Source organism: Lactuca virosa, chromosome 4 (genome assembly GCF_052849685.1).
Source record: "Lactuca virosa cultivar CGN04683 chromosome 4, Lactuca_virosa_CGN04683_v6, whole genome shotgun sequence".
NCBI classification, from domain to species: Eukaryota; Viridiplantae; Streptophyta; class Magnoliopsida; order Asterales; family Asteraceae; genus Lactuca; species Lactuca virosa.
Genome location: NC_136429.1, coordinates 428,793,933 through 428,805,189, shown reverse-complemented (window position 1 = coordinate 428,805,189; position 11,257 = coordinate 428,793,933).

Genomic DNA, 11,257 nt, shown 5'->3' with positions numbered 1-11,257 from the left:
AATGCCCCAAGGGCAAAACATGGCCTAGTGTTCATTAAACACATTTGTAACACCATCATAGCTTCACATACATGTTGATTATAATGCTCATAATACTTCTTCTCCCACACCATCCAATTTCGAAACTTTTCAGGCGACAAACCACTTGTCTCTTCCATCTCCACTTCCCTTATTCGCATTCTTAATACAATCATATTTTCGTCCACAAGATTCCTTCGACCATTGGTTCCTTTTCCTACACCGACAACAAAAGACTCGGCTCGATGACGAAGATTATTTGTATGAGGACAATGGTGGTGGCAACATGAACCAATAAAGACGAGGTTGGAGAAAGATATTGCTTTCATTGCTTGTAATCTTGAGTATTAATTGTGTGTTTAGGATTACAATGTTTTTATGGAGGGGTGTGAAATAATATATAGGGGGAAACTTGGGGTTGAAATATTGAGTGTAGGGTAAGTCTTAGTATTTCACGGGATCAAATTGCGGCGGAAACGTGTAAAATGTGAGATTTTTAAGGGGCGGCGTGTAAATTATAGAAAATTAATTGCGTCACATGTTTCCGTGTGTAGTTTTCGTAAAACCAATATCCCTACGCCATGTCGGGCCTCAATTGAGACAAAATGATCACGGTACTCATTTATATATAGTTTATTGTTTTTTTTTTTTTTTGTATATAGACATATTATCAATTGTAAAATTTATATTTAATAGTTATAAAAACATGTTTTTTATAAGATTTATGTTTAAAATCACGTGGTCATAGATTTTTATTTTGTAACATTTGCACTGTATCGTTATTATTTTATATGTCACCTCATTTTTGTGGCACTGCATGTTAGTTTTGCCATTTAAGGGTATAGGTTGCCATGGTATTTTTGAATTATTAGAAAAAAAAAATAGACACAATTATAAAATTAATACTTTTTTTTTTCTACACCAACTTGCTGAGTACCTTGCCATGCTACAGTGAGGGAGCAGTTTTCGTATGGAATTTCCGAGTCCACCTAAGCTTGCCAAGGGGTGGCACCGAGCCACTCCATCCAGCCTAAGTGGACATGTCTGCCCCTTACATTTTAGAGGCATGTTGTGACATTTTGTAACATGTGTTTTTTTAAAATTTAGGCCTTAAAACTAATATATTGTAAAAGAAAAACTAAAAACTAAAAAAAACGAAGATAGAACCGACAACCATAAACTAAAGATATATATACTTAAAGAATTCTTAATATTGTCAAAATCATCATCCCCACAAAGAGTTTAGTACTGTGATTACCGTCGCAATCTTAAATATTGTAAATTGATTGGCCGATTATGAAAGGGTTTGTTTGGAAAAGTGAAGGGCATCTTAAAAAGTAATAAAAAACAAAAAGAACCTCCAAAAAAGTTAAACTAGGATCGGTGGAATTTACGTTGCACTGTAATGGGTTTTGTTTGTGAAAAGGAAGGGCTTTGCTTGGAAACGATTAAAAATATGACATACTATCACCCTATTTAAGTAAGTTCAAAAAAGAGGCCTCAACAATAAAGAATACGGTTAAAACTTATGACCTACAACATAAAATACAGCAAGCTTACCAGTTGAACCTTAGGGTCTCGTATAATATCCACCGAACCAATTTTTTTAACATGCCTAAATCAATAATTGATACGAGATACGGATCTTTAGGCTGTTGCGGGCCTTATGCGGTCGCAGGCCTTATACATACTCATGACAAGCCTTTAAATGGATATGACATATTGTTTTACAGTTACAACATTGTATTTGAAAAAAAAAATTACGACATTTGATGGACACAAAATTACAGTAACCAAATGTGGATAGTAACCACCATCAAGATGATACATGGATAATTATTTGGTGTTAGACATTCAAAATAGATATGATTTACATTTGAATATCATAAACTCAATCTTTGATGATCTGTCCTTCAAAAAAAAACGCCAAATATAGATGGTGAAAATTTGGTTATTAATACATACTTTTGTTAATGTATGTTCTTTTTGTATGTCTTTTAAATTATACTATAAATTATGTTATTCTTGTCTATCAAGTTATATATATATATATATATATATATATATATATATATATATATATATATATATATATATATATCTTTATACCTTAATAAACATTTAGCCTCAAATGCTGAATTTTAAGAGGTACAACCCATACTGCAATATGTACGATTAGTTTATGCATTGAAAAAAAAGCTAAATCTTATCCGGTCAAATTTATCTACAAAATGAACCGGTTCAAAGCTATCTGTAGAATTAATCGGTCAAAGCTAAACTGTATTGCTTCATTTTACGTATCAATTGAATTAGTCAATAAAAAATACACTTTATAAGGCTATCTCCTCTCTCAATCTCAGTGCATATCATCAAACCTACACTCAAATCCCTAAATTACCATGAAAACCTATTGATTATACATTTATACCCAATAAACTCCCAAATCGTTTCTCAAAACTATGAAAATCTCAATGCTTCACATCTTCTCTTCTTCTCCGACGCTGCCCTACATATTACACACCACCATCACATTGTTTATAATTTTTATCACACTATATCTTTGTCGTTTCTTGGTGATCTATGGTAAACCAGAAAGGTAGAAAGGTAAAACTGAAATTCTTTCCTCTTTCTCTCCTCTGTCTTTCATTCCATACATTCCAGGTTGAAGTTCTAATTTTGGCTATTTCCTTTAATATTTTTGTGGGTTTTCCTCTTTCTCTCCACTCTTTGCACACACACACACACATTGCCATCACGTTTTGTCGTTCGTATGTCGAAAGAGAAACGAAGCGATGGTTTTATTTTGTAGATTTGAAAAAGCTATGACCAATAGTTTAATTTGGGTATGATTAATTTTGTTTCTACTCCATTTTGTTTATAATCGGTACTTTTATTCTTGATTTTGTTTACAAAGACTTATCCCATTTTAGATCTGTTTCTTTCTTATTGATTTGGTTCAGAATAAGTTCTCAATTTTGACAAAATTATGTGATTTTCTGAATGTTTTGCAGCATCTGGGAAATACAGGCTACATTATGTCTCTGTTATTGGTTTTGAGCTACCCAAGAAATATGGACTCTTCAACACATCAACACGTTCCAGGTATAGTACTTACTTTTTTTTATAAAATTTTAGCATCAATCCTTTTACTCGGCTTCTAGATGTTTAGGTGTATAAGTAAGAAATATCAATGTCGTTGTGTGTTCTCCATTTATATTTCCTTCTTGAGTTCATTGTGATCACTTCATGAGCTTTGTTTTTTAGTTTCCGTTTCCTTTTTCATTTAGTTTTACTCCACTATGGCGTAACTTTGAAGAAAATCGATTCATTTTCCTATCGTATTACAGACTAACACCCTCAAATTATATTCTAAATTTATATATAGTTTGATAATTTGTTTTTTTTTCGTTTTTCAGATTGTTGGGATGGCTATCGTTAAAAAGACAAGTGGAGATGGGTTACATCAGTACAGTTTTTATCCCTAAGACTGTAATTGTATTCATCATTGGAATATACATTATGTAACACCCAAATTTTCAAAACAATTTTTCACATTTTATAAAACACATTTTCATTCATAATCGTTATAAAAACACCATTGTATCACATAGTCAATCATAACATCATATCCCAAGATCATAATAAAAATCTCCCCGTGTGTCTACTGATCAAGCCGGCGCCTTCCCGCGATCCTCGCTGGTACCTGAGACACATAACACAACACTGTAAGCATAAATGCTTAGTGAGTTCCCCAAAATACCACACACAACACATATTAGCCACTCGAGGCTATAACTCTGTTGACCCTCTGGTCAAGGTGTCTCTGTGGGACCCTCCAGTCCCATAACTCTATGGGCCCTCTGGCCCTAACTCTGTGGGCCCTCTAGCCCTAACTCTGTGGACCTTCCGGTCCTAACTCTGAAAACTCTGTAACATACATAGCATATAACACATAGAAATCACATCATGCAAAAGCATACAAAATACTCTGTCTTATAGCTCTAATTACCACTCTAGGTAAAGTATAGTGAGAAGACTCACCTCGGGTAACTCGGTAAAGCTCGAACTCTGTAAAATCGGGTCTAGCCTCCGCCTAATAATGTGAAATAAATACTCTAAATCAATACATCTCTCAAGGCTAGACTATTCCTCCTCTTAGTACTCTCAGAAGGGTAAAAGACCATTTTACCCCTCTCATAACTCAAAGGCCCCACTATAGACCAAACCCTAAAAGTCAACCAAAAGTCAACCCTCCGGGTTACGCTGCGCGTACCAGATGTGTACGCTGGGCGTACCCGGCAGTCTCTCAGAATCGGGGAACGCCACCCCGTACGCCGCGCGTACTGGGATTACGCCCGGCGTAAATCCCAGTTTCAGTCCCTTAGCTCTTGAGGTCTTAAACAGTTAAGACTCACGTCCAACTTTTAGATCTGACCATTTCTAAGCCTCTTAATCCATAAAGTCGATGACTTTAAGCCTTTGCATGGCTGAACAAGTCACTAACACCCAAAATATACCATTTCCTAACACTAGAAAGCCCAATACTCAAGCATGATCTCATATCCACGACCAAGATGGGAATTTTATGGATCTATAACACAAATACCACTGAAATGGGACATATCTAGGTCCATGGAGCACATTACACTCATAAAGTCTCCACCTTTGGGACTTTTAATCCTAAAATGGTCCATGAAGCAACAAACCAAATTAAGAGGAAAGTTTTGAACTTTATACCTCCAAATGCAGCTCCTTCCTCTGTAGATCTCAGATCCAAACTTGCACTTCAAGCTCTAGTCTCCACAACTCCTCTCCTTCTTCTTCACTAGCACACCAAGGCACTTTTAGCTCCAAAATCACACACACTCACTAAGAACGATGAAAAGTTCTCTCTTAGGGTTTTACTCACTGCTATGGAGGCTGAGAAATGAGCCTTAGCATCCAATATATAGGCACAAGTCAGAAATTAGGGTTTGCACTTGGACACATTACGCCCAGCGTAACCCTGAGTACGCTGGCGAGTCCGCATCCAAAATAAGCGCATGAGTACACGCAGCGTACTCTTGAGTACGCCCAGCGTACTCATTTGCTACCAATTCCTCTTAAGGGCTTAACTTGACACTTTGAATAAAAGGAGGGCTAAATAGTTGTACCTGAATTTCGGGATGTTACAATTCTCCCCCACTAGAACCAGACTTCGCCCTCGAAGTCTCATGCTGCAAATAACTCCGGACACTGCTCCCGCATCTCTGACTCTAGCTCCCAAGTCAGCTCGGACCCTCTCCGATGTTGCCACTGGACTTGAACTAGAGGCACCTCCTTGTTCCTCAGAACCTTGATCTTCCGATCCACAATCGCGATTGGCCTCTCAGCATAATTCAGGCTTGCATCCACCTGAATATCCTCCAGCGGTACCACTACTGTCTGGTCGGCAATACACTTCCTCAGTTGAGACACGTGGAAGGTATCATGAATCTGGTTCAGCTCCGCAGGTAGCTCCAACCGATATGCTACTATGCCCACCCTCGCGGTCACTCGGAAGGGACCAATATAACGGGGTCCCAGCTTGCCCCTCTTCCTAAACCGGATCACTCCTTTCCAAGGAGATACCCTTAGGAGTACGAAGTCACCGACCTGGAACTCGAGCTCTGACCGTCGTCTATCCGCATAACTCTTCTGACGGCTCTGGGTCGTCAGTAACCTCTGCCTGACCTGCAGAATCTGTTCGGTCGTCTGCAGCACTATCTCAGTGCTACCCATCACACGCTGTCCTGCCTCTCCCCAGCAAACGGGAGTCCGACACCTCCTCCCATACAACAGCTCAAAGGGTGGCATACCAATGCTCGAATGATGGCTGTCGTTATAGGAAAACTCAGCCAAAGGTAAATACGTGTCCTAACTGGAGATCGACTCAACCTCGACCTCTATCATCTAATGCTCATCGTTGGACCCTTCGGTCCGGTCTATATCGTTGGACCCTTCGGTCCGGTCTATATCGTTGGACCCTTCGGTCCGGTCTATACAACACACCACCAGGACTTAACTCAACTCAAGAGTTTGGTCCGACCCGTAGTTGGAATCGCTCGTTCCAATGACCCATTCAACTCATAGCTTGTGACCCGCAACCCATGCGTACTACACTTATCCAATCCCTTCGGATTGGATGTCCGCACTTACTCAGATTATAATGATTCCCAATCATTGAGGAGACCCCGGTATCACCCCTGGTCCGACCACCAGGCTCCCAAAACTCATGCGTAGGGCTTTTCAAGCCTAAAACCCTCCTGTGTCATACCCTGATTAAGAAGGCTTCCTCATAGCAACCTCTCGCTAACTAGTGCGTATTACGGCTCCCCATAACATCACCACAACCTCCCACTGACTAGTGAGTACTACGGCTCCCCGTAGCATCACACTGCCCTGCTCTGACTAGTGAGTACTACGGCTCCTCATAGCATCACGACACCCTCTCTCTGTCTGGTGAGTACTACGGCTCCCCGTAACATCACAACACCCTCTCTCTGACTGGTGAGTACTACGGCTCCCCGTAGCATCACAACACCCTCTCTCTGACTAGTGAGTACTACGGCTCCCCATAGCATCACAACAACCTCTGAGTACTACGGCTTCCCGTAGTATCACTACACTCTCCCTCTGACTGGTGAGTACTACAGCTCCCCGTAGCATCACAACACCCTCTCTCTGACTAGTGAGTACTACGGATCCCCGTAGCATCACAACACCTTTCCCCAGCAGCTCCTGAAGCTGCAAGGATAACTACTACATCTCTGGCGGCGCAAGGCGATAAGGCGCCTTGGCGATAGGCGCTGCCCCCGGAACCAACTCGATGCGAAACTCTACTTGCCTCTCGGGAGGCACACCCGGCAACTCCTCGGGAAAAACATCCGGGAACTCACGCATTATCAGAACGTCATCCATTGAACTTGGCCTCCCAACGGCCTCTCGTGTGCCCATCACATAGGCTACAAACCCGCTGCAGCCCTGCTGTAAGCTCTATCTCGCTCTGGCGGCTGAACAAAACGCCGACCCACATCGGGTACCCTTGTCGTACACCGTGAGTACTCCCCCACTGGGGTCTCGTATCGTCGCCAACTATCGCTCGCAATCTATGACAGCCCCAAATTGGCTCAACCAATCCATGCTCCCCTCATAACACATGCGTCCCCCATCGCTATCGGGACCAGATCTATCGGGAACTCAACACCGAAGATCTCGAGTACACATCCCCGACTCACCTCCGTAGCATACTCCGCTCGCTCGTCAGCTATGGAAACTCGTAGAGGTCGACTCAACGCCTCTCGTCGGCTACTGATGTGTCGACCAAACGTTATTGACACAAATGATCGACTCGCTCCCGAGTCAAAAATCACCGAAGCAGGTACAGAACCCACAAAAAGTACCAGCCACAACATCGGGCGATGCGCAGAACTCCTCCGCTGTCAACTGTAAAGCTCTCCCGTAAGCCTTCGGTGCCTCGACCTTCGCTGGCCGAACCTCGGTAACTCTAGCAGCGGGTGCGGATTCCTCAAATAAATGCTCGGTTCTTCCCCGCTTGGGGTTCAAACCATCACCAATTGGTGCACCAACACTCTATCCCCCAGACTGTCTCCACCAGTAACATCACACCTAATTCCGCAAGGTGCTACGCAATGCTCGATGATCTCTCTGACAAGGATCAACAACTCCAAATACCAGGATCTCGTATGCAACCTTCAGAACTTACCATCGTGACTGCCTCTAGTCATTCAGGATCTCACACTATACCCTCACCGGACCTCCCAACTGTCCAGTGTTAACACTAACTCTGGATCTGGAAATAATGAACCATCATACTCCTCATCCTTGACTCCTTGCCCAACGTTCCAACATGTCCCTTATCATAGGAGCAGAAACCACGTTTCCACTCCCTATACCTCTCAAGAACAATAAGATCCACTGCCCTGATATACTCCTCTTGATCGCCCAACATTGCAGCTAACATATGCCCTATTATACTCAAATAAGGTGTATCCTGGTCCTTGAACATTGCAGTCCCCACTATCAACCTGCTCAAGCTATATCATTCCCTCGCGACAGACCTACTGCCGGATACTCTGATTGAAAAGTCACCATCAGTGCGATCCTACAGGCTCACCCCAACTCAGAAACCGAAATCTCAACACCCCTTACGTCTCCCACAAGAAACGGAAATAGCACCACTCGGGTCACGGAAAGTGACATATCTACTATCGGCCGGTCCTCCAGCTCAGACCGTACTCCTCCATAACGTACCTTCCCTACTCATCTCTGAGTCTTGCGACTCCACAGGCATATCACCAACAATCCCTCGGAGCTAACTCGGTTTCCCTATCAAGGGATGCTCCACTAAAACTCGTTCACCCTGGCCTTCTGGGCCCATACTCTTTCACATCCGACCTTGGACTAGATAATTGCTGCGGAATAACCGGCAAAACCGGAAGCACTCACCGCCACATTTCATGGTACTCGAACCATGTCCTCTCTTCTCAACCCGCCTCAAATCATGGTACTCGAACCACGAAATCACCCCTCGATCTGCCACCAATCATGGTACTCGAACCATGACGTCACCTCTCGATCTGCCACCAATCATGGTACTCGAACCATGACATCACCTCTCGATCTTCTACCATTCATGGTACTCGTACCATGACATCAACTCTCGATCTGCCATCAATCATGGTACTCGAACCATGACATCACCTCTCAATCCGCTACTTATCATGGCACTCAAACCATGACATCACTCCTCAATCCGCTACTTATCATGGTACTCGAACCATGACATCACTCCTCAATCCGCTACTTATCATGGCACTCAAACCATGACATCACTCCGCAATCCGCTACTTATCAGGGTACTCGAACCATGACATCACTCCTCAATCCGCTACTTATCATGGTACTCGAACCATGACATCACTCCTCAATCCGCTACTTATCATGGTACTCGAACCATGACATCACTCCTCAATCTGCTACTTATAATCCTCCGGATAGCCTTCCGGATCGCCGCGGTCCTTTCGTCATAATCATACTGCGAATCTCATCATCGCTAATACCGCTGCCCTCCGGTGTGGGTGGTGTACCAACCATGACGTCTCTGAAACACAACATGAAGATACCAGAGACTCGATCGAGTATAATCGCACTCGATAACTCAACCCTACTTGTTCCTGAGTACCCAATGGATTCTTACTTAGGGTGCGCGCAGCTCCGGTGTCTTCAGTAGTACGGGCCCTATACTACCGTCCACACCGCATCAGCATTCACTCTAAGTCTTCCTCCTTGGATCCCATGTCACAAGTACTCTATGTCTCACTGGCATATACTGCCCTCTAACAAACCTCTCATAAACTCCTCGCTGCTATCTACACACTCTCAAGCATCCCTAGCAGCAAAACTCCTAGACTAAGGCATCACATATCAGGCCACTCTAGTCCTAATAAGAATACCTAGTCTACTCTAGCATGCATAACATAACTCACCATATATCATAACATAATTTATCTCATAACACTAATTGCAAGGGTATTTTAGGAAATCACCGTTCGGGCGCTGGCTGATCGTACACACGGCTCTGCTCTGTTTGTCTCAAAACTCTTTTTACTCTTTTAAAATTGTTTAGTCATCAAAAATTTTCTCAAATCCTCAGTTTGAGTTCAGATACGCCCGAAGATGTATCTGAATCCCTCAAACCAAGGCTCTGATACCAACTTGTAACACCCAAATTTTCAAAACAATTTTTCACATTTTATAAAACACATTTTCATTCATAATCGTTATAAAAACACCATTGTATCACATAGTCAATCATAACATCATATCCCAAGATCATAATAAAAATCTCCCCGTGTGTCTATTGATCAAGTCGGCGCCTTCCCGCGATCCTCGCTGGTACCTGAGACACATAACACAACACTGTAAGCACAAATGCTTAGTGAGTTCCCCAAAATACAACACACAACACATATTAGCCACTCGAGGCTATAACTCTGTTGACCCTCTGGTCAAGGTGTCTCTGTGGGACCCTCCAGTCCCATAACTCTATGGGCCCTCTGGCCCTAACTCTGTGGGCCCTCTGGCCCTAACTCTGTGGACCTTCCGGTCCTAACTCTGAAAACTCTGTAACATACATAGCATATAACACATAGAAATCACATCATGCAAAAGTATACAAAATACTCTGTCTCATAGCTCTAATTACCACTCTAGGTAAAGTATAGTGAGAAGACTCACCTCGGGTAACTCGGTAAAGCTCGAACTCTGTAAAATCGGGTCTAGCCTCCGCCTAATCATGTGAAATAAATACTCTAAATCAATACATCTCTCAAGGCTAGACTATTCCTCCTCTTAGTACTCTCAGAAGGGTAAAAGACCATTTTACCCCTCTCATAACTCAAAGGCCCCACTATAGACCAAACCCTAAAAGTCAACCAAAAGTCAACCCTCCGGGTTACGCTGCGCGTACCAGATGTGTACGCTGGGCGTGCCCGGCAGTCTCTCAGAATCGGGGAACGCCACCCCGTACGCCGCGCGTACTGGGATTACGCCCGACGTAAATCCCAGTTTCAGTCCCTTAGCTCTTGAGGTCTTAAACAGTTAAGACTCACGTCCAACTTTTAGATCTGACCATTTCTAAGCCTCTTAATCCATAAAGTCGATGACTTTAATCCTTTGCATGGCTGAACAAGTCACTAACACCCAAAATATACCATTTCCTAACACTAGAAAGCCCAATACTCAAGCATGATCTCATATCCACGACCAAGATGGGAACTTTATGGATCTATAACACAAATACCACTGAAATGGGACAGATCTAGGTCCATGGAGCACATTACACTCATAAAGTCTCCACCTTTGGGACTTTTAACCCTAAAATGGTCCATGAAGCAACAAACCAAATTAAGAGGAAAGTTTTGAACTTTATACCTCTAAATGCAGCTCCTTCCTCTGTAGATCTCAGATCCAAACTTGCACTTCAAGCTCTAGTCTCCACAACTCCTCTCCTTCTTCTTCACTAGCACACCAAGGCACTTTTAGCTCCAAAATCACACACACTCACTAAGAACGGTGAAAAGTTCTCTCTTAGGGTTTTACTCACTACTATGGAGGCTGAGAAATGAGCCTTAGCATCCAATATATAGGGCACAAGTCAGAAATTAGGGTTTGCACCTGGACACATTACGCCCAGCGT